Source organism: Marmota monax, unplaced genomic scaffold, assembly GCF_021218885.2.
Source record: "Marmota monax isolate L192 unplaced genomic scaffold, Marmota_monax_Labrador192_F-V1.1 WCK01_AAM20220418_F8-fsc00038, whole genome shotgun sequence".
Lineage (NCBI taxonomy): Eukaryota > Metazoa > Chordata > Mammalia > Rodentia > Sciuridae > Marmota > Marmota monax.
In genome coordinates, this window is record NW_026692498.1 from 2,031,343 (window position 1) to 2,055,704 (window position 24,362).

Genomic DNA, 24,362 nt, shown 5'->3' on the forward strand with positions numbered 1-24,362 from the left:
CTGATCATACCAGTATAATATGAGCCCCAATGTGGTTCCATATGCCTATAAGTCTCCCTAAAGAATCTTCTATTGTTCAATTAATTGTGATTCCTTATGTTACAGCTCAACACCTTTAAACAAAAGAGGAAATGCAAGGTTTGGCTCTACTGTAATGGGAGCATGTTTACTGATCACTGAAAGTGGACTTAAATGAACAACCAATTATGGGATTATTGGACCCAGGTGCTAATGTCACTGTCCTACCCCTTTTGGTATGGCCTCATACATGGCCCCTTCAAAGGGCAACTCTGGTTTGGGGCATAGGAGGCAATAATGAATGAGTCAAGAGCTCCCTGTGATTACAATGCTCTGCCCCTTCCAATCCAATCCAAATTATCACCCATGTGCAGCCATATGTGGTGGCAATACTTTTTCCTATATGGGGCAGAGACATGCTACATAAACTTCAGATGTCTGCAGAATTACCTTTTTTGCAGGGGCCTCTGCAGACCTGACTGCCTTGTCAATAAAGTGGAAATTCACCATCCCTGTCTGGGTTGAATAATGGCCATTGTCAAAGGAAATGTGGAGCTGCAGAGGCCCTTATTCAAGAACAGCTATAATTGGGACATATTGAACCTTCTACTAGCCCTTGGAATATGCCCATTTTGTTATAAAAATAAAATCAGGACAATACAGGTTATTACAAGATTTAAGAGAAATTAATAAATGTATAAATCTATGGGTCTGCTTCATTGTGGATCACCAAACACAAATTTAATTCCTCAGGATTTTTCTTTATATGTCATTTAATTAAAAGAATGTTTTAAAACTATTCCTCTCTTTCCTGATGTTCAGAAAAAAAAATTGCTTTTATTGTCCTCATTTTTAACCATCATAAGCTTACTAATGCTTGCATTGGAAAGTTCTCTCACAAGGAATGCTAAATATCCCAACATTATGTCAATATTTGGTTAATAAAGCCTTGCTCTTTTTCGGTCAGAAATTTTCTCATTTACCTTTTTATCATTATATGGATCATATATTGCTTATAGGATTAAACATCACAAATGAAATTCTACAAACATTACAGGAAGTGTTATTACAATCAGGACTCCATGTTGTTACAGAAAAAAAAAATCAAACTTAACTCTCTATCAGGTACTTGGGACATACATTACTTCAAAAATATTCAATTCCTCACATCCCAAATTTGACTCTTCCTTCAAAAAAATTTTTTTGGTTCATTTACAGCAATTTCTATTATATTTAAATTGAGCATGTTCTTATATTCCATTAACTATTGATATGCTCTCATTTTTTCTAGTTTTTAAAGAAACAACACTACACTGCCTTCTTCAAGCTCTACAGAAATTAACAGAAAATTTTTGCCAGTAATGGTGAGTTGATCTCCTTTATCTAATGTGCCATTATCATTGGTAATTTTTGTTGGAAAACTTTATGCCTTTATATCAGTAATTGCTATTCACAATCAAGGATTGTGAATATTAGAATGGTTCCTCAGTCCTCATTTTTCAGGCTGGAATGTTCTGCCTTTTTCTGATACATATGCATAATTATCTGCTGATGGTTGCACTAAAATATTATCTTTAACAGGCATGGACATTCATGTTTTATATCTCACTTGAAAAATTCTACCTCTCCAATTCTTACAATTTTTCTCCTACTATCAAGTTGAATTGACAGACTTTTTTTTAGCACCAATTTCTTTTCACATGTCTCATGATGATGGGTGAGTCTCTTTGTTATGTCAGGTTACACATTCCCCTCTTTCTTGATCTACCCTTCCTCTTGTAGCTGGGTCAATGTTGTATACAGATAGAGGTAAGCAAAGAGGGGTAGTATCTGTTTTTATTAATGATAAATTCCTGGACCTCTGATGGAAGGTAACACATAAGATGCAGCTGTGAGATCCTTTTATCCTTTATTTTCAGATTCTGTAGAATCACATAGATATTTTCATCTAAACCCTTACTCTCTAGTGAAAATGTTTTCCATTTTTTCCCAGAAGGCTTGTGCCAGTGTCAATACTGTTCTCACTCAGATGATCAGAGAGTACCCAGGGTATCAGAGGGGATCTGGCCTTTCCCAGTGTCAGTGCGCTTTAGAGCCTCACCTAGTCTCAGGAGGTTTCAAGGCCTTCCCCAGATTTTCAATCTTGTTTAGAAAGGGCCACATGATCTTCCTGGTGCTTGTAATATTGCCCTGTGTTTAGAAGATGTCTAACCCTTATAAAGAATCTCAGCTTCATTAATTTTATTCATTATTATCTCAATTGCGTTCAAAATAATCTTCAAATTCATAGGAAGAGAAAGGGGCTTCCTTATTTTGACAGATGTGTGCACAACCTTTGCAAGAATCTTAGTGGTCTCATTGCCTTTCCAGGCTCTCAGTACAGATCAGCACCATTCACAGATTCACAATTTAATCCAAACCTTCCCAAAGGTTCATAGGTCTTGTTGCTTTTTGCAGGGGAACCCTGAGATCAGAGCCAACCTCAGAGTATTCTTTTACTTCAGAGTCTATTATAGGTTGTCCCTGAGGCTCGGTGCTATTCTCAGAATCTCAGTGATGCTCAATGTTTCTTCCAATTTCAGAGTGGGGCTCTGAATCTTCTGAAAGAAAACATGGGGCTCAGGGTTGACCAGGGTTTCTCAATGAATCCCAGAGCCTTCCACAGGTTGTTTCTGGAACTAAGTGTCATTCCCAGCAACACAGTGGTGCTTGGCATCTTTCTCAGTGTTTGATTTGTGTCCAGGCTTTCCCAAGTCTCATTGTGGGTTCTTGGGCCTACAGTACTATTTCAGTGGATATAAAACTCTGCACAATATCTAGTGCTGCTCAGATACTCCCACAGTATTCTGGGAAATTAATGACTTTCTTAATGTCTGATTGGGGAATAGATCCTTGTCCAGTGTGTCACTGTGACAGAGAGATAGCCCCCTTATCATAGTGGTGCTCAGGGCCTTTCCCAGTGTGTCAGCAGCACTCAGGGTTACCCCATGATCACACGTGTAAGCTCAGGGCTTTCTCCAGGGTCTCAGTCTGGCTCAGTGCTTTCTCAAATGACTTACAGGTGCTCAGGAAATTCTCTCGGGTCTTTTTTGAGATGCCAGATGTGATTGGGGTTCTGAGTTTTCCCCTAGAACTTCTCTGAGGCAAAAGGCCTTCAATACACAGTTTTACATGTTGTTTCAGGGCCTCCACCAGGGTCAAGTTTGAGTTCTGGATCTTTCCTAGCGTTTCCTTGCGTCAGTGTTTTTGCAGCTCAACAATGAAGCGCATGGCTTTCCCATGCTATAATGGATCTCAGTGCATTCCCCAGTGTATCTTTAGTTGTCAGAAAAATCTCCAAAATTTCACTGTGACTTAGAGCTGTCCATGAAATTTCAGGGGTATTCAGATGCTTTCCTTCTGTTTTTGTGATTCAAAGCTTTCAAAGTGTCTCTTGGCATTCAGAACATTTATAATATTTTAGTTGAGCTTTCCCACTGTTTCACTGGATTTCAGGGCTTTTGCAGGTCACTTAGGAAGCTCATGATTCTGGTAATTACTCAGTGGATTATAGATTCTTGCCCAGGGATTCGGTGGATGTCATAATCTTCTACAGTCTCACAGTTTAGCTCAGGGTGTTTTTCCAGAATCTTAGTGTTCTCCTTCCCTCCCTCATGCATTCAGTTCAGCTCATGGACATTTATAGTATCTCAGTGTGGTTCACGGTGTTACCCAGGTTTCCAAAGAGAAAAAGACCTCACCCAATGCCTCGGTAGAACTCATGGCCATTACCAGACTCTGACTATTACTCAGGGCCTTTTACATAGTCTCAGTCAAGTTATATGCTATTCCCAGAATCTCATAATGGCTTAAATAATTCTCCCAAATCACATTGAGTTCAGAGATTTTGCAAGGGTCTCACTCATCTCAGCACCTTTCCCAGGTTGTGTTTTTATTGCCATTCCCTGGTTTGCAGGGTTGCCCAGGGCCAGCCCAGAGTCTACTGAGTTGTAGGATATTCCCCAGAGTCTCAGTGGTGTCCAGAGTCTTCTGCAGTGTCTTAGTCATGAAATTACATTTCAGGCACTGAGTGAAGCTATAGTCTTCCGGTAATACCAATGATCAGGCATACCCTAGAGTCTTAGTGACACTCCATGTATCAGAGGGGCTCAGAGTCTTTCCCTGTCTCATAGACCTGTCAAGGCTACACTGAGTCTCTTCCTGTAAGCTCAGGGCATTCTCCATGGTCTCGGTCTGGCACAGTGCATTTATCCATGAGTTACGGGGCTCAGGGAGTTTTCTAAGGTATTTTTTGAGGTCTCAGGTATAATTCGGTCATAGACTTTTCCCCCCAAAATGTATGACCACAGTTTCTGGAGGCTAAAGGCCTTCAATAAACAGATTTACCATTGTGTTTAGGGCTTCCAGCAGGGATTTCTACAGTATCTCAGACTGGTTCACTGCTTTCCTCACTGAACACAGGGGCTCAGGGAATACTCTGGGATTTTTTTTTTTTTTTTTTTTTTGAGAGCTCTTGTATGATTGGGTCATAGTTTTTTGTTTTTTTTCAGAACTTCTGTGAGAGTAATGACTTTTAATAAACACTTTTACCATGAACTTCGGGGCCTGCACCAGGGTCTCAGCAAGATTGTGGATCTTTTATATGGTGTCCTATGTCCCAGTGCTTTTACAGCTCACCAACAAAGCTCCTGTCTTCTCACACTCTGTAGAGGGCCTCCACCTTACATAGTGTACCTGTAGTTCTCAGGCCAATCTCAAGATTTGAATGTGACTCTGGGCAATCCATAAAATTTCAGGCATGTTCAGATGCTTTCCATAAATTTGTGTGACTCAAAGTCATTTAAAAGTGTCTCTTGTCATTGAGAACCTTTACTCAGTTCTAATTGGTATCCTAATTGGCTTTTCCCAGTGTATCACTGGAATTAAGTGCATTTGCAGGTCATCAAGGAGTCTCATTGAGTCTGGCAGTGATTCAGTGGATTGTAGGTTTTTGCCCAGGATCTCAGTGGGTTTCATGGTCTCCTCCAGTGTCAGAGTCATGATTAGCACATTCCTCCAGAGTCTAAGTGTTCTCTTTCTTTTCCTTATGCATCCAGATCAGCTCTTGGACATTCTCCAGATCTCAGTGTGATTCAAAATGTTCCCAGTTAGTCAAAGTAACAAAGGCCTTGCCAGTTCCTGGGGAACTCATGGCCATTACCAGGCTCTCAGATTTTCCTCAATACCTTACAGTGTCTAAGTCATGTTCACTGGTATTCCAAAAGTGTCACCATGGCTTCTATTATTCCTTAAAGACACACTATTCTAGAGTTTCTGCTCAGGTCTCAGAAAAATCTCAGCAACTTTTCCAATTTGTCAGTAAAGTTTATTGCCATTCTCAGGGTCACAGTGTTGCTCAGGGTCAGCCTTGAGTCTTACTGAGACTCCTGGCATTCCCCAGAGTCACAGTGGTGCCCAGGGCCTTCTCCAGTCTCAGTGCTGCCATGTTTTTCTCAGGCACTACAGTGACACTATACTGTTCCCAGGTTACACTGATGATCAGGACCTATTTTGGTGTCTCAGTAACCATCTTGGTATCAGAGGAGTTGGGTGTCTTTTCCATGTCAGTGTTCCTCAGGGCCTACTCTAGAATCTCAGAAGGGCTTAATGCCTTGCCCAGAATTTCAATCTTGTTTAGAAAGTTTCACATTGTCTTCATGGTGCTTGGGATATTGCCTAGTTTTTAGAACATGCTAAAGGCTTCAATAAAAGAATCTCAGATTTGTTAATTGTATTTACTATTGTCTCAGTGGTGTTCAAAATATCCATCAGATTTTTAAGAAGGCAAAGGGCCCTCCTTACATTGGCAGGTGTTTGCACAACTTTCCCAAGACTTAGTATTTTCATTGCCTTCTCAGATCTCAGTGCAGATCAGCTCCATCCAAAATTTTACCATTTTCTCAGGGCCTTCCCAGGGCCTCGATAAGTGACATTTCCTTTTATAGGGGAATACTTGGTTTCAGAGCTAACCTCAGGGTCTCCTGTTGTTTAAGAATCCCAGTGCTATTCTCAGAGTCTCAGTGATGCAAATGCTTAGTCAAGCCTCATTGTGATGCTCTAAATCTTCCCAATAAAAATACAGTTTTCATGGCTGTTTAATTTTCAGGAAAATTTTTAGGATTTCAGCATGACTCACAACTGTACATAGAATTTCAGGGGTGTTCCATGAGTTTGTGTGATTCAAAGGCCTTTAAAAAAGTCTATTGGCATTCATGGTTTTTGTTAGTGTCTCAGTAAATCTCAGCACTTTCCCCAGGTTCTCAGTGGAGTTCATTGCCATTCTCTGGGTCACAGTGTTGCTCAGGTCCTGCCCAGAGTCTTTGTCCCAGGGCATTCCCCAGGATTACAGTGATCTCCAGGTCCTTTTGCAGAGTATTTGTCATGTCATTTCCTTCCTAGGCATTCAGTGATGCTGTAGTTTTCCCAGGAAACACTGATTATCACTGCCTATGCCAAATTCTCAGTGACAGGAAGGGTATCCAAGGGACTCAGCATCTTTCCCAGGGTCAGTGGGCCTCAGAGCCTACCCTAGAGTCTTGTAGCTGGGTTGATGTTATACACAGATGGAGGTAAGCAAAGTGGGTAGTATCTGTTTTTATTAAATTGATAAATTCCTGGACCTCTGATGGAAGGTAACACACAGATGCATCTGTGAGATCCTTTTATACTTTATTTTCAGTTGCTGTAGAAGCTCATAGATATTTTCATTAAAACACTTGCTCACTAATGAAGATGTTTTCCTGTTTTCCCAACAGACTTGTGCCATTGTCAATAACTGTTCTTACTGGATGCCCTTCTGAGACCCCATGTGGGAATCTGTAAATCCATGGGGCCTATAGTCTAATGCACTTTGGGAAATGGATAATGTTCATTTCCTTTCCATCTCACTTTTATCCTTTTTCCTTTCTCCATGTTTCCATTAGGACTCATTCTGGGTTCATTAGGGCTAGTGCCCATGGGTCTGAAAAGGTACCTGCTTGCATTTCTAATTTTTTACTCTGCTTTGTCACTATGGACAAATAAATTTTAAAATATATCAATATATGCACTTTCATATATGTCCTATGCTTTTGCATAATTTTGTACTCATTGGATTGACTGTCACAGCTTACAAAAAAGTATGAAATTAGCCTTTGCTATGGTGAAAAACTCTATGGAAATCAATATGTTAAATGAAGAAAAAAATCATTAAGTCATTCTTCACAATTGGGCTGAAATTGATTATTTATTATTATTACATCATAAAGGCTGTAATGACCTTAACAATATGTGTTACTTTAATATAAGGGACAATAGTAACTCCATTTCAAAAGAGTTAGATTACCTTGTAGACATCATTAAAAAGATCCAATAGGGTTATGGAAGTTTAGATATATTGGATTGGTTAACTGTGTGGTTAACCAATCTTACTTGGATTAAACAACTAGTCATAGGTGAGTGTCTACTAATACTGGGATTGTTCTTTTGTTTTTGTTGTTGTTGAAGCCTACCCTATTTTTTACCTCCACCAATATTAAAAAACAAAACAAAACAAAAAATAAACCCCAAATGTTATCCCTCCAAAAGGCCACACAAAACAAAAAAAGGAGGAGCTGTAAGGCTCTGACTGTGGAAATGTATTTAACAGCAAGTGTCTCTGGTGAGCAAACTCCTGGAGAACAAGAGGTGTCCTGTTTCCCACAGCTGGAACATTCTGCAGTTTCTCCCAGACACTATTACTAAAACTAATGCATGCTCAACCAGAACACCTAATGTACTAATGGTGCAGTGAGCTAATGTAACCTATCAGTATAAATAAAGACAGCTGCTTAGACAAGCAGCCATTTTGCCTCTGCATCTTGCTTTCTTCTCTTTTTGTTTCCTTACAGTCTCAGGACAGTCGCAGTTCATAGATTCACAGGTTCTTCAATGTTTTACTGGTTTATTTGCCTTCTCACACAGTCATTGGCGCTTAGCAACATTGACACATTCACAGTCATGCAGAATGCCTGCCTCTGACCCTTCATGATGTCAAGGATTTTCTTCAAGGTATCTATATCTTTGGTATTTTCTCAACATGAGTAAATCTCATGGTCAACTCTAGCATCTAAGATCAGGGCCTACCCAGCAGCTCAAGAGGACCCAAGGACTTAACCAGAATTTCAATCATGTTTAGAAAGGTCCTCATGGTCTCCATGGTGCTCAGATTATTGCCCAGGTTTTAGAATAGGCTAAAGTCCTACAAAATCTCAGAGGGGTTAAGTTCATTTACTGTTGACTCAATAGTGTTCAAAATCTACTCAGAGTAGTAGGGGGCTCAGGGTCTTCCTTAGGTTGACAGATGTATGCATGGCCTTCCCCAAAATCTCAGTGGTCTCATTGCCTTTCCAGATTCTCAGTGAAGCACAGCATATTCCCAAGGTCTGTAAGATCTCTGGGCCTTCCTGAAGGTTCTCAATAGGTGCCATTGGTTTCTCTAGGGGCTCGCTGAGTTTGAGAACCATTCTCAGAATCCCCTTCTCTTTAAGGGTCTTTTACACCTTCTCTATGAGGCTCAGTGCTATTCTTGGGATCTCAGTGATGCTCACTGCTTCTCTCAGCCTCAGAGCTAGTCTCTGAATCTTTCCCAAGCAAATAGTAGGTTCAGGATCTTTCAGAGTTTCTCATTGAATCCCAGGGATTTGCCCAGGGTCTCTGTGGAGCTGAGTGCCATTTCCAGCATCACAGTTGTGCTCAGCTGTTCTCCAGGATTTGATTTTATGTCAGGACTTTCCCAAGAGTAGCAGTGAGAACTAGGGTTTTCCTTTCTATTTCAGCAGGTTTAAGGACTCTTCAAAATATCTAGTTGTGCTTAGATTCTTCTACAGTATTCTAGATAACTAATGGCTTTCATTAATGACTCAATGGGGATTAGTGTCTTGCCAGTGTGTCATTGAACTTATGGGACATTCCCATTGTCACAGTGGTGGTCAGGACCTTCCACATTGTGTCCTTTGTCCTCAGAGCCACCACAGGTTTCTGAGAATAAGCTCAGGGCTGTCTCCATCTGCTTTGAACTCTGAAGTATTCTGCATCAGGGTTATTTAGGCCCTTGTCTGTCAGGTCTGTCTGCTGGAGAACACTTCACCCATGACATCAGTGAAGTTGTAATAGGTTGTCCTTTTCTGATAGGCAGCAGAATTGCTGGGTTTAGAGCCTATACAACTTCAATGTGGATTTGTGGATTTTCACAGAACATGCCCTGGTATTTGACCATTCTTTCATTATCAAGCCAATATTATCCTTTGAACTTTTATAATGTCAGAATTAATGAGGAACACAGATACCTAATTCTTGTTTCATAGCTTCCAACACCAGAAGGGCCATGATTGAAAGGGCCCATAAGCAAGGAGGCCAGCCTTGGGCTACATACAGATTCCAGCTGTTTAGATAGATAGGCCACTGGATGTGCCATGTTCCCAACATTTCAGAAAGACTCGTACAGCTATTCCATTTCATTCATAGACATACAGGAAGAAGACTTTGTGAGATCAGGGAGTCCTAGTTCAGGTGCATTGGTGAGTGCTTCTTAAGTGTCTCAAAGGCCTTTTGTTTTGTTGGTCCACCAAATAGCAGATTCTGTTTTTTCCTTTGTGTGCCTTCATAGAGAGGTTTTGCCTTAACTGAAAAGTTGGGGATCCATACACAGCCTAATTAAACAGCACCAAAGATCTCTGATTTGGCAGCAGGTTGAAGGGACTGGAATTGAGCAGGTCACCTGTTTCCTCTTGTAGCCTAGTTGCAAGTGACTCTGAGTCAAACAGAAACCAAGGTATTTGACTTTTTCTTGACAGATCTGGGCTTTCTTTTTTGAAACTTTGCAATGAGCCTTAAGTAGGAGAGTGAGAAGCCGCTGTGTTCCTTTTATGCCATCTTCTCTGGTTGTTATCCCAGTATTTCAATTTAGCAGGCCATGTAGTAGTCATGGACTGCTAAGTTGAAATGCTGGGATAAGGGGAAAGGATGATGAGTTTGTTTCCTGGGGCCATCTTAATTGTGGTTTCTTCCTTTGAAAGTGGGCCCACAGTTTGGGTCACAACCAAATGGTGAGCCCCAGTGTCCACCATAAATTTTAAAGGTTGGTCCCCTATAAGTGTTGGGACCATAGGTTTCTGGGTGCCCAAAGAGATGGAGCCCAGTCAGTCCTAGTCCTCATCATAATTTTCCAAGTCTTCAAATCCCACAAACTTTTCTCATGAGCATCATAGGGGTGTCTTTGTCATTGAGCATCATGAGGGACACATTTGTAGGGCTGGTATTATCCATGAAGGACTTGTCCTCACTTATCCTGGTAAGGAGTAGTAAGAACCCAGTTGACTTTCTTCAGTGTGGGGCATTCATTTTTCCAGTGTCCCTCTGGCAGTGGGTGCATTGGTTTAGTCTCAGCCTAGTCTCCAGGTGAGGAGGTTGGTCCAGACCATCCTCCAGCCCTGCATCTGGTTCTGATTCTGATATTTGTTTTGGCTTTGTCCTGGTGGGAACCCCTTTGGGTGACTTCTGGGTCTGTAGTAAGGGCAGCTGCAAGGAAAAACCATCTTCTTCATCTTTCAGTCTGCTTCTTGCTGGGTCTCTTGGTCTTGATTGACAAACACTGTGGTGGCCACTTCAAACAGCTCACTGGCATTATTCCCAGCAAAACTCTCTAGTGTTTTGTAGTTTTAGTGACTCTCACTCTTGGTCTGTCCCACAATGGTTGTGTTGTCCATCTGCTGGTTGTCTGGTGCCTCAGGATCAAAGGGAGTAAAAAGTCAGAGGCTTCACAAGGTTGTTCATAGAACTGGCTGGGGATTTCATGAGGATTTTGGAGAACTTCTGACATCTTGTTCATGTTTAGAGCTCTCCTTCCCTTCTTTGAAGTCCTATGAGGGGTTGGTGATATATCTATATCTTTTGGAGGTCTGTGTCTTTTCTGGGGTCCCACCCTGAGTCTCTGTTGGGGAACTGGGCATGGGCATAAACTTGGATGTTGCCTTGTGCATCTGGGACATATTTCTCTAGCCATTTTAAAGTACATGGGTCACACATTTGCCCACATCTATATTGAATAAAGTAAGAAGTAGCTGGCAGCAGTTCCCCCAGTGTTTCAGTCAGCTGGTGTGACTAAAAAAATCTGACCAGAACGATTTTTAAAAAGGAAAAGTTTATTTGAGGGCTCACAGTTTCAGATGTCCTAGTCCATAGAAGGCTGAGTTCATTCCTTGGGGCTCCAGTTGAGGCAGAACTTCATGGCAGAAGAATGTGGCAGAGGGACACAGCTCACGTATTGATCAGTAAGCAGAGAGAGAGAGATTCCACTTGTGAGATACAAATACATATCTAAAACCACACCTCAATTCCCACCCCCTCCAGCCACACCCTACCACTTTAGTTATGACTCAGTTAATCTGTATTAGATGATTAAATAATTAATTGGATTCAGACTGTTACACCCAACTATTTTCCTCTGAATCTTCTTGCATTATCTAACATGTGAGCTTTGGGGGGACACCTTACATTCAAACCATATCAAGCAGGTAGATTAGTGGGTCTGGATAATGAATTGCATCATATTAATCATGGTCTGAGTTTTCTCTGTGTAGCAGGTAGTATGATATTTCCAATTTTAGAGATAATTTAGGTGAAAGCCTGATACTTAAAAATGCTTTGGGCCCCTCAGATGATTTCCTCCTGGTCAACATAGGCAGGCCTTCTAGTCTCCCATAGGGGCATCTAGAGAGCTCTAAGTTTGGTTGTGGCTCTGGTCTTAGGATGGGTTCCCATCTTGGTCTTGCAAGGTGGAGGAGGAATCATTTTCCTTGGGGAAGCCTCTGGCCTTAAGTACCTTATAGAGGAGGAGGAGCTGGCCATATTCTGCAGTTTCTAGAAATGAGGGAACCAAAGGTCCTGCACATTCTCAATGGTCTTGGCAATATTTGCTAGAGTGGCATGTAAGGAGGTGGGTTCTCTTCTGACTCACTGGACAAAATAGGTTCTTGTTCTGCAATTGCTTTGTAAGTTTTTCTCTGTCTAGTTGCCTTTTGGGGGTGTCTTAGAGGCTGGTATAATCTGAGCTAACATCAATTTGGATTGTCCATCTAGACAGGCTCTCAACCAAGGAAGGTGTTTCTAGACTATCTCTTTCCAGCAATCAAGGGAACTATTCTGGGTATCCAGGGATTCCAACAACTATTAAAAAGACTTCAGCAATGAGAGTTTTAATTAAAGATCCTCCTGGTGGCCGCACCTAATCTTAGCCATTCTAATTCACAGAGAGTACACAAATTTGTTGAGTAAACTTCACTCCATAGTCTCTCCTAAAACCTTTATTAAGGTTTCACAACAGATATTCCAAGGGCTTTAAGGGATTTAGTTACTTTGTGTGCCTCCCATATTCCACCCTGCATCAGTGTCACATACTTCTGACAAGAATCACATAGTCCATCTCCAGCCTTTCTCCTCTTAGGACTTGGAGTCCTCTCAGCCTTGTCGGTCCATGTCAACCCCCAACCTGGAACTTCCACCTAGATGTTGGTTGGTGCAATTCTGTCACAGACTGTATGAGGTTCCATGGAACCATGAATTGGAACTCAGCACTCACTTTGTACTCAGGCTGGGTCTGAATTCTTCCCTTGTCCATCTCATTTACACTTTCACATAGACATGGTGTTATGGGCCAGCCTATATGAGCAATGACCAAACAGACTCCATTTTATCCTGAGACTCCATGTCATGTAAGAAATGCTTCTCCCATGAGAAAATTCTGCCTCTGCCATCCTGATCCTGCTTAGCACACCCTGCTTAGAAATATTTTTTTCTTGTTCTTATATAATGTAAACTGGTTTTGGTTTCCATTTTTTTTTTTTTTTTGGACAGTGTACCCTGTCAGAGAAATATTTTCTAGATGTTAGTAATCATTCTTTAACTGGTAATCAAAGGGGGTCATTTGACCTTCTTCCCCTTCTGCTTATGATTTTAGATATTATGTTATTTGTTTACTTTGAATCATAGCAAGAGCCTCTTATGATTAATATGGTTTTGGACTATAGAGCTGTACTCTAACCCTTGGAGGTGGTCAAAGAGTGTAAACTTGCAATCTTCACCTTAGCCTATCAGCTGGTAAATCCAGACTACCAGCTGTTGAATAAATATCCCATCTCCTGCTTAAGACAGACTCAGTGATTTATTGCAATCTTGCCATAACAGTGGCCAGAGCAATATTTTAAAACCCCATATTACACTAACAAAAAGGGAGTCACGGTTTCCCCTATGCTTGTTGACCCCTGGATCCTTTTTGGCTCCAAATCCTTTTGGAGGTTATTCAGGATGCTCAAATGTTGACCAAGCCTCTCTTCCACCTACGTGGGCCTCTTGGTTGAAGTCAGATGGGATACAACTGAAGAATTTGGGACCCTACCTGTTTGGTCAGGTGGTGCTCCATGTTCCCTATTCCTGGATCCTTCTCCTCATGGGTTCTGTTGTGGTTCAAAGTGGCAGCTCTGAGATGTCAGGTGAGTCATTCCTCCTTCAGTAGAGTTGCCTCTGTGGTGTGCTAAGGGGAAGCAATGTCCTCCAACATCCCAGACTCCAGAGACAAGAGAGGCAACTTCACCATTTCCATCCCATGTGGATTGCCAAATGATGCAGGACAGATGAGGCTACACACCTGAGGAATTGGCAGAATGAAGGTTTATTGGCAACAGCTGTTCAAAGTGTGGCTATATCCTAAAATTTCCTCCACTGAACCATTAGTCTAGAAACTCTTTGAACTTTATACCCACTGGGAGGAGGGGCTTGGATTTCTACTTTTGCTGGAGTCTACCTAAAAGTATCTTATTTCTTTGAGTTCATAGAGAGTACTTTTTTCTAACTCTTCTTCTTTTTTTTTTTTTTTTTAGAGTGGTCTGAGGTTATATGGTTTACCACAAAAGCAGAATTAACATTACAAAGCTTTTTTTTTTTTTTTTTCCAAACTTAGCTTTTACAAGACAGAGTAACAGGACATAGGAAGTCTAACCACATTGGGGCTTTTTTTTTTTTTTTGGCAGGAATTTATTCTGGTATTCTGTTATTAAGAATACATATGTTGAAGGTACCTGGAGAGGCTTAATTAAGGTTCATTGGTGGAGGAGGGGGCACCACTACACTCTGGGACTTCACAGGGTTTCAATAGGTCATATTGATTTTTCCTGGGGCCCATGCAGTTTCAGAGCCATCCTCAGAGTCCTGTTTGTCTTCAGGATCTTTTACATGTTCTCCATGAGTCTCAGTGCTGTTCTCAGAGTGTCAGTTGCTCAGTGCTTTGTCCAGCCTCAGTGTAAGGCTCTGAATCTTCCCAAAGGAATCACTAGGTTCAGGCTCTTTGGGGCTTTTTTAATAAATCCCAGGGCCTTTCCCAGGGCCTCTGTGGAGCTAAAGTGCCATTGCCAGCATCACAGTGGTGCTTAGCATCTTCCCCAGAGGTTGCCTGTGTGTCAGGGCCTTCCCAAGAGTCTTAGTAAGGCCTAGGGCCTACCCTACTGATTCAGTGGCTTAAAGAACTCTGCACACTCTGTAGTGGTACTTAGATTCTTCCACAGTTTCCTGGGTAAAGAATGGCCTTCACCAGTGTCTCAGTGGGGAATAATTCCTTGCGCAGTGTGACATTAAAATTCAGGGAAATTCCTCTTGTCACTGTGGTGCTCCGGGCCTTCTGCAGTGTCAGTGGATTTCAGGGTCACCACATGTTTCTTAGTGTAAGCTCAGGGCTTTTTCTAGAGTCTCGGTTTGGCTTAGTGCTTACCCCAATGGGTTACAGGGGCTCAGGGAATCTTTCAGTTTTTTTTGTTTGTTTGTTTTTGTTTTTGTTTTGTTTTGTTTTGTTTTTTTGTCCCTGGGTCTTCCATGAAGCTAAAGGCCTTCAATAGCCTCTCAGTGGGGTTTGTGGACTTCTTTAGCATCTAAGTTCAGTTGTTTTAGTCATCTTTTTTGTTGGTTTAATGTAAGAACCTGAATAAAACAACTGTGGAGGAGGAAAAGATTATTTGAAGGCGCAGAGTTTTAGAGGTCTTGGTGCACAGAAGACTGGCTCCACTCCTCAGGGCTCGAGGTGAAGCAGAAAATCATGATGGAAGAGTAAAGCAGCTCACAGGATGAATAGGAAGGAGAGAGCAGGAACTCTACTCATAAGATATAAAATATATACCCCAGGCTGGGGCTGTAGCTCAGTGGCAGAGTGCTTGCCTTGCACACATGAGGTACTGAGCTCGACCCTTAGCACCATATAAAAATAAATAAAATAAAGACATGCTGTCCATCTATAACTACAAAAATAAAATAAAATAAAATATATACCCCAAAGAAATGCCCCCAAAGTTCTACCTCTCCAGTCATACCTTACCAGCCTTCAGTTATCACTCAGTTAATTCCTTATTGAATTAATGCTCTTAGGACCCAATCATTTTTTTCTCTGAACCTTTTTGAATTGTCTCCCATGTGAGCTTTTGGGAAACACCTCATATCCTAAACATCACATTCCACACCTGTCCCCCAAAAGCTCACAACCATCTCACAATGCAAAGTACATTTTGTCCATTCCCAAGAGTTTCTATGGTCTCAACAGTTCCAAGACTGCTCAGAGTTCAAGTCCAAAGTCTTCTCTGAGGCTCAATGCAATTTTTCATTGTGATAAAATGAAAAGCAATTTACTATTACCCAATATATAATGGGTACAAAGTAAACATTTCATTCACAAAATTAGGGGCATAGAAAGAAGGGATAGGATCAGAGCAAGACCAAAATCCAGCTGGTCAAACAGGTCCTGTAGTTCTGTGTCCACATCTGAAACACATGGCATCATGATGTTCTTCCCAAAGGTCTTGTGTATCCCTACCCCTGTGGCCTTGTTGCTTGTAGCCCAAGTGGTTGTTTTGGGCTTGTCTCTGCTCAATTCCTGCAGCTTTCCAAGAATGATGTCCCATGTTACTGGCATTTCTTAATGAGGAGGGTTTGTCTCCACTGCAGCTTCAGTTTCCTCCTCATAACTGCAGACTTTGACTTCTCAGGTGCCCACAGGGACTCCAATCCTGTTGCACTTTGTCTGGTTTCCCAGGCCTTCCTTTGAAACCAAGGAAGAACCCTCCATAAATCCCTAACTCCAGCATCCTACATTCATGCAGAACAAGAACCTCATGATTGGTCCCAAGGCCTGCCACCATGTTGAGCAATAACCAAGATTCTAGGGACCCTGGCTTCAGCAGCCTCTGAGTGTTTGGGTAGTGGAGCCTGTAGAAAACATTTTCTAGCCCCCCTTGGGTTAGAAGGTTTCCCCTCTAGTCTCTTGTTAAGAAAATTCTCACCTTGAGATGAGTGTAGACTTGCCAGATTTTGAGAAGTCCTTAAGCCACCTTTCTTATTGTCTCTGTTCAAAGTCTTTAGCATTTTTGTAGGGGTGGTAATGACTTTAACAACTGCAACATCCTTAGGCTTAGTTTTATGAACTTTCAAGTTGATTTTTTCCAAATATTTCTGCTCTGCTTTCTGCTCCTGAATATTACAATAAATTTGGCTAAAAGGTGCCAGCAATGTCTCTGTCATTGTCTGAATGCTACGCTGCCTAGATATTTCTTCAATCACATAAGGAAGTCATTTTTGGGGCTAGGATTGTGGCTCAGTGGCAGAGCATTCACCTAGCATGTGTGAGGCACTGGATTCAATCCTCAGCACCACATCAATAATTAAGAAAGAAAGGAAGGAAGGAAGGAAGGAAGGAAGGAAGGAAGGAAGGAAGGAACAAAGAAAGAATTGTGTTCATCTACAACTAAAAACAAACAAACAAACAAACAGAAAGTCCATCACTTCTAAAATCGGCCCCATTGAAAGTCTCAGGGCCTGGGCAAAATGCAAACACTTCTCAGCCAGAACATAACAAGAATGACCTCAATTCTAAATTCCAGTAAAGTCCTCCATTTCTAAACCTTCTTGAGCTTGGTCTTTACTGACCTGTGTACTGTTGCCAATTGGTCTTCTGAGCTCCCACCAGAATCAGCCATTAATCTCTGCTTACAACAATCTAAAGCATTTCCATCTGCACTGCTACACATCTCAAAATTCCTCCCACCAATTCCAAAATGCTCAAAATGCTTATTAAACATGAGTTTAATAAGTACTTAGTCACAAAAATTACTCACTTCTTGGTACAATATCTCTTTTACTCAGCTTTTTGCACTCCTGTGACTAAAATAACCCACAAGAACAATCACAGGGGAGGAAAAGTTTATTTGGGGGCTCATGGTTTCAGACATCTTAGTCCATACAAAGCTAGCTCCATACCTGAGAGCTTAAGGCAAGGCAGGACATCATGGTTGTTAGGATGGCCTTAGGCCTGAGCCTAAGCAACACCATTTTAAAAATTCCTGTTTAAAACCTGCAGTTTCACCAGACACACACACAGAGCCCTTCAGTGTGGCCACAAACAAGTTACATACCCTCACCATGATAAACAGAGTGAAGCCCCTGGCAGGCTGTCTTCACCTGATAAGAGAAAAAGTGGAGAAGATCAGGGTCAGATGTTTCTGACCCCAGGTAAATGATGTCACTGAGAAATCTGGTGGTAGCTGATAAGGATTGAAAGGGGGTCAAAACCTCAAAATTTAGTATAAATAATAGAGCAAATGAACAGGGATTCAGCCAGCTGAAACAAGGATGCACTCAAGCTGGAGAGCCTGATGAGGACCTGACATCCCATCACTTGTCATCATTTCCTGAGCCTCTGTGTAATCCTCACCACTCTCAAACTCTACCACCTTGTTTGGACCTTGGTGAGAGACACAACTTCTCCCTATGACCCTCTCCTCAACCAGTCATCCACTCCATGCCAGGAAACAGCCTGCCTTGGTTCCGGACCTGATCACCGTGGTCTGAGTGAGAGTGCATCTGCTGGACCTAAAGCCTAAGGCTTGCAGATGAAATGTCTGTCATTAGACCATCATGATTAAGTGTGTTTTTGCAGTGCTATAATTAATCTAGAATTGTTTGCTGTGAATTAATTAATCTAGAATTGTTTACTGGGAATTGATTATGTCCATTGCAGTGCCTAGCATTAAGGATTGTAATTTTCTTGATTAAAAACCTATAAAATGGAATTTTATTGAGTATTTTGAGTGAATAAAGCATTGAAAGGGGCAGAATAGTGTGGACATTCTTATTTCTCCCCTCGACTGCATACATCACAATTTTGTCTCCTCGTGACAATGGTAAAAGAGTGTGTCAGAGGGAAGAAACACACATGGCCAATGTAAAGCAGAAGATAACTCCATTCACCAGATACAAAATATATATCAGAATGCCATGCCCCAAAAGTCCCAACTCCTCCTGACACACCTCAACAGCCTTCAGTGACCATTCAGTTAATTCAAATGAGGGGACTGAACAACTGAGTATATTAAGGCTCTTAAGACACAATAATTTCTCCTCTGAACCTTCTTGCATTGTCTCATGTGTAAAGATTTGGAGTACACCTTATATTAAAACTATAACAAGACTTGTGGACCTTTCCCAGGGTCTCCTTGTATCTCAGAGATTTTTGAGATCAACAATGAAGCTCATTGCTTTCTCATGTTCATTAGTGGTCCTCAGTGCCTTCCACAGAACCTCCAGAGTACTAAGGATACACGGAAATTCAGTGTGACTCAGAGCAATGTCTCTAGGCATTCAGGGTCTTCACAGGTATCTAATTTGGGTGCAAGACTCTTCCCAGTGTATCATTGGGATTGAAAGAATTTGCAGATCTCTAAAGAGCCTCACAGCATTTCATACTGATTCAGTGGAGTGTGGTGCCTTGCCCAGGGCATCAGTGTGTTTCATAGTCTCCTCCACTTTCACAGTCATGCTCAGGATGTTTTCCCCATAGTCTTAATGTTATCTTTCTTTTCCTTGGGTATTCAGGTGTGATCTTAGACATTCCTAGCATTTCAGTGTGGTTCACTGAAAAAGAGACAGAAGCCCTGCTTAGGGCCTCTGGGGATCTCATGGCCATTACCAGGCTCTCAGTGTTTCTCAGGGCCTTTTACAGTGTCTAAGTCATATTAAGTGCTATTCCCAGGGTGTCATCTGGAATTAAGTAGTTCCTCAAGGGTACCGTGTTCAGGGTTTCTGCCAGGGTCTCAGAAAATCTCAGCACCTTTACTAGGTTCTCAGTAGAGTTCAGTGTCATTCCCAGGGTCACAGGGTTGCTCAGTCCAGTTCAGAAACTTTTTGAGTCTCAGGGCATTTCCCAGGGTCACAGTGGTGCACAGAAACTTCTCCAGAGTGTGAGGGGTGTCATTTTCTTTCCAGGCTCTCAGTGAAGCTATAATCTTCCTAGGTTACAATGATGCTAAGTGCCTTCCCCAGAGTCTTAGTGATCCTGAGGACCTTCTTCAGGGTATCAGAGGAGTTCAGGGTCTTTCCCAGTGCCAATGGAACCCAGGGCCTACCCTAGAGTTTCAGGAGGACTCAATGTGTTCTCCAGAATTTCAATCTTGTTTGAGAGGTCCACATGGATTTCATGGTGCTCAGATTTTTTTTCCCAGTGTTTAGAAAGTCTAAGGTCTCAACAAGATTCACAGAGTTGTCAAATTCATTCATGGTTGTCTCAATGATGTTCAAAATTTTCCTCAATGTCTTTAGAAGGCAAAGAGCCATTCTTAGGTTGACAGATGTATTCACAACCTCCCCAAGAGTCTTAGTGGTCTCATTGCCTTCCCAGGCTCTCAGTGCAGCTCAGCAACCTTCCGATGGTCACCATGTGCTCAGGGCATTAGTGAGGGTCTCAGTAGTTCTCCTCACATTTTCCAGGGCTCACTGAGTTTCAGAGCCATCCCCAGAGTCTCCTTTTCTTTCCTGTATGTTTACAGGTTCTCCATGAGGCTCAGTGCTAGTCTCAGAGTCTCAGTGATATTCAGTGCTTCTTCCAACCTCAGAATGAGGTTCTGGGTGTTCTCCAAGGTTTAGGGCCATTCAGGGTTTCTCAACAAAGTCCAGAGCACTACCCAAGGTCTTTGTGAAGCTGAGTGTCATTTCCAGCATCACAGTGGTGCTCATCATCTTCCCAAGAGTTTGATTAATTGTGTCAGAGCATTTCTAAGTGTCATGGTGAGGCCTAGGATCTACCCTCTTCTTTCAGCACATTTACAAACTGTACACAATATATAGTGGTGCTTAGACTCTTCCCCAGTATTCTGGAAACATAATGGCTCTTACTAGTGTCTCCAAGGGGAATAGTGCCTTGCCCAGTGTGTTATTGTAACAGATAAATATTTCCATTGTCACAGTTGTGCTCGGTTCCCTCCCCACTGTGTCAGTGGCATTTGGGCAACTCCATTTTTCTGAGTGTAAGCTCAGAGTTTTCTTCAAAGTTTAGCTCTGACTCAGTGCTTTCCTCAGTGACTTACTGGGTTCAGAGAATTCTCTAGGGGTGTTTTGTTTGTTTTGAGTTATCAGGTATAATTGGTTTTCAGATTTTCCCCAAGAACTTCTATGTGCCTAAAGACCTGAAATAGCTTCTCAGTGGGTTTTGTGACTTCCACCAGGGTCTAAGTGGGTTTGAGGACCTTTCCCAGGATATCATTGTGTCTCAGTGCTTTTCAGACTCAACAAGGAAGCTCATGGCTCTCTTCTGTTCCTTACTGGGCCTCAATGCCTTCCACAGTATATCAGTAGTTCTTTTAATCCTCTCCAGATTCTCAGTCAGACAAAAGGCTATCCATGGTATTTCAAGGGTGTTCACATGTTTTTTTAACAAGTGTGTGTTTTAAAGGCCTTCAAAAGTGTGTCTTAGAATTCAGCCATTCACTGGTGTCTAAATGGGATTTAGGGGTTTTCCCAGTGAATCACTGGAATTTAGAACTTCTCCAGGTCAGTATGAATCCCATGGCCTTTCATGTGCATTCAATGGAGTGTGATTCTTTCCTTGCCCAGAATCTCAATGAGTTTTATGGTCTCCTCAATTCTCATAGTCCTGTTCAGGGTGGTCTCCCAGAGTCTCAGTGTTCTCCTTCCATTCCTCAGGCATTCAGTGGATCTCTTGAACATTCCCTGAATCTCAATGTGGTTCAGGATGTTCCCCAAAATTTCATAGAGCCAAAAGCATTGCCCAAATCCTCAGTGGAACTCACTACCATTACCAGCTCCTCAGGTTTTCTCAGAATATTTTGCAGTGTCTCAATCATGTTCAGTGCTATTACCCAGAGTCTCACCTCGGCTTAAATATTTCCCCAAAGGTAGACTGGGTTCAGTGTCAGTAAATCTCAGCCCCTTTTCCAGGCTCTCAGTGGAGTTCATTGCCATTCCCAGGGTCACAGTTGTTCCCAAGGCCTTCTTCACAGTCATAATGGTGTCATTGCCTTTCCAAGCAGTCAATGAAGCTATAGTTTTCCTAGGTTACACTGGTGACCATGGTGTACCCCATTGTCTACCTGACACTCAGCGCCTTCTTCATGATATCAGAGGAGCTCAGGGGCTTTTGTTTTTGTTTAGTTTTGTTTTTGTCAGTGTGTCTCATGACCTATTCTATGGTCTGAGGAGGGCTCAAGGCCTTCCTCAGAATTTCAGTCATGTTTAGAAACCTCCACATGTTCTTCATGGTGCCCAGATTATTGCCCACTGCTGAGAATGGGCTGATGGCCTCAATAAATGTCTCAGTGTTTTAATCACTGTTTGCTCAGTGGTGTTCAAAATTTCTTCAGAGTCTTAAGAATGCTAAAGGCCTTCCGTAGGTTGACAGTTGTATTCACAGCCTTCCTAGGTTTCTTTGTGCTCTCATGACTTTCACAGGGTGTAAGTGCAGATGAGAACCATTCCCATGATCACCTTGTGCTCAGGTTCTTTTCTGGGGTCTTAATAGGTCTCATTGCCTTTTCTAGACCTCCCTGGACTTTAGAGCCATCCCCAGTGTCTCCTTTTTTTCTTGATTTTATTGACTTTCCCCATAGGTTCAGTGCTATTTTCAGAATATCAGTTGATGTTCAGTGTTTCTTCCAGAATCAGAGTGACACTGAATCTTCCCAGTGGAAACATTGGGTTCAGGGCCTTTCAACAATTTTTACTGTATCCCGGGGATTTTTTCTGTGTCTCTGTGGAGCTAAGTGCCATTCCCAGCATCACAATGGTGCTCAATATATTCTTGGTGTTTAATTGAGTGTTAGAGACTTCCCAAGTATCATAGTGAGGCCTGGGGCCTACCCTGACCTTTCAGGGGGTTTTAGGATGTTTAACAATATCTAGTAATGCTTAGATTTTTCCCAAATTTCTTGGAAAATATTGGCTGTCACTAGTGTCTCAATGGGGATTAGTTCCTTGCCTAGTGTGTCATTGAAACTCAGAGATATTGACATTATCATAGTGTTGCTCAGGGCCTATCCACTCTCTCGTGGTACGCAGGGCTACTCCATGTTTCTTAGTGTAAACTCAGGGCTTTGTCTGGAGTCTCAGTCTGACTCAGTGTTCACTTCAATAGCTTATCAGACCTCAGAATATTTTCTAGGCTTTTGTTGTTGTTGTTGTTGTTTTGAGGTCTCAGGTATGATTTGGTCTTAGATTTTCCCCCAGTTCTTCTGTGAGAGTAAAAGCCCTTAGTAGCTTGTCAGTGGGTTTTTGGGATTCCACCAACTCTAAATGTGTTTGTGGACCTTTCCCACTTCCTGAATTATGCAGTGCAAGTGACTTCAGTCTTACCTTGGTGGAAAAGGCTGCTCTTGTAGCTTCAGAAATAGGTATGATCCACTGGGCCTGGACAGTCCACCTTCTACCTTATTTGGCAGAAGAATATTGTATGGAAAATCTTTGAAGTTTCTCCATATATAATAAAGCAAATTTGGGCTCTCTCTTCCCAGTGTGGGAGCATGATTTGTAAGGTCAAAGAGCCGTCCCACCCCTGCTTTTCAAAATCACTTTCTGTGTAGTGTGGTTTTTCTGCTGCCTTCTTTTCTTGGCTGTATTTCACAGCTAGACTGCTTTATGCAAAAAAAAAAAAAAAAAAAAAAAACCAAATTCCACCACTTGTGCAGGATGTTGTGGGGAGCTACTCCAAATGCATGCACCTTTAAGTCCTGATGCACCACAGGGATCTGAATGATTACTGTAGTCTGGCATGGTAGCACCATGGCTCATGACTGGGTCTTATTGTGGGCTGAATTGTAGAAGATAAGTGAATTAGAAGAAAAATCTGTAACATTATACTTTTAATATTTGGGAATATTTTGCCTTTAGAAAGAGAAAAAAATAATTTTTTACAATTCTGGAGACTCTAAATAAATATAAAGAATTATTAAGATGACTAATGGGATATGTTGTTAAGTTCAGTCTTCTCCCATGGGAAAAGTGCCTCTGTGGACTTTTTTGAATTGTTTTTATGAATCTTTATATTGTAAAATATTAGGTAAAGTTTTTTGTTGTTTTTTTTTTTTTGGGGGGGGGGTTATGAACTAGAAGTCTGTGCTTGGATAGTGAGAAAAAGGAAAGAAGGAATTTGTTATGAGACTTCATACAAGGATTCTTTACCTGTAGAGAAGTGAATTTTATTTTTCTATTGTTTTTGTGAATACTCAGAAAGTTTATGCTGGACCTCTTTGCTACATTCTTGATCTACCATATCAGAATTGCCACTATTCTATAATGGGGTCTGTAACTAGACCTACCACCAGCAGTGCTTTTAACCCTTAAACTACCTGATCTAGGTGCCAAATGATAGTAACACTGATAGTAGCAAATCTGATAGTAACACTGGCATCTGCTGTTAAAACACACATTTTAAAGTCCCACATGGTGCAAGGGAAAATACAAAAGACAGAAGAACATCAGCTAAAAGCAAGCACAGGGAGCAGAGATAAGGCAAGCTGCCTCCCACCCTAGGATCCTCCCCAGCTGCAGAAAATACAAACAAATCAAATGGAATGCAAGTGGCTAGGGAAGCTCAGAGAGCCTTTGCCCCAGACAATGAGCAGCTGGTCCCTGCTGTTTCCATCACCAAGGTAACAACAGGAAGCCTGGAAGGCCCAACCTGATTTCCTGGTCCTGCCTCCTGAATTTTCCCGGCTTCCCATTGGTCCTTTCACTGTCACTCAGAAAGGACTTCTGGTCCCACTTTCCAGCCACTAATCTGTACTTCCTGTTTTATCCCTGCTACCAGGAGCTGCATTTTTAAAAATATCCACCTAAAAATACTAATGAAAGATCTTTTTCAGGCAAAATTTAACTCCACAGGCTTCTACATTGCATCGCTGAGCCTAACTTTTTCAAAGTTTCTAAGGTAACTTACCAATTTTTTTCTTTATAGCTGTATTATTAAAAAAATT

General features: G+C 41.7%; 1 long non-coding RNA gene across 3 annotated transcripts in view; it reads left to right on the forward strand.

Moving 5' to 3' along the window:
* Positions 1–24,362, forward strand: part of LOC124092917 (uncharacterized) — an 88,456-nt gene that overhangs the window by 50,430 nt on the left and 13,664 nt on the right. For all 3 annotated transcript variants that reach the window (XR_009226833.1, XR_009226831.1, XR_009226832.1), the window contains one exon: positions 1,310–24,316. This is a non-coding gene — a long non-coding RNA (uncharacterized LOC124092917). The remainder of the gene's footprint in view (positions 1–1,309; positions 24,317–24,362) is intronic.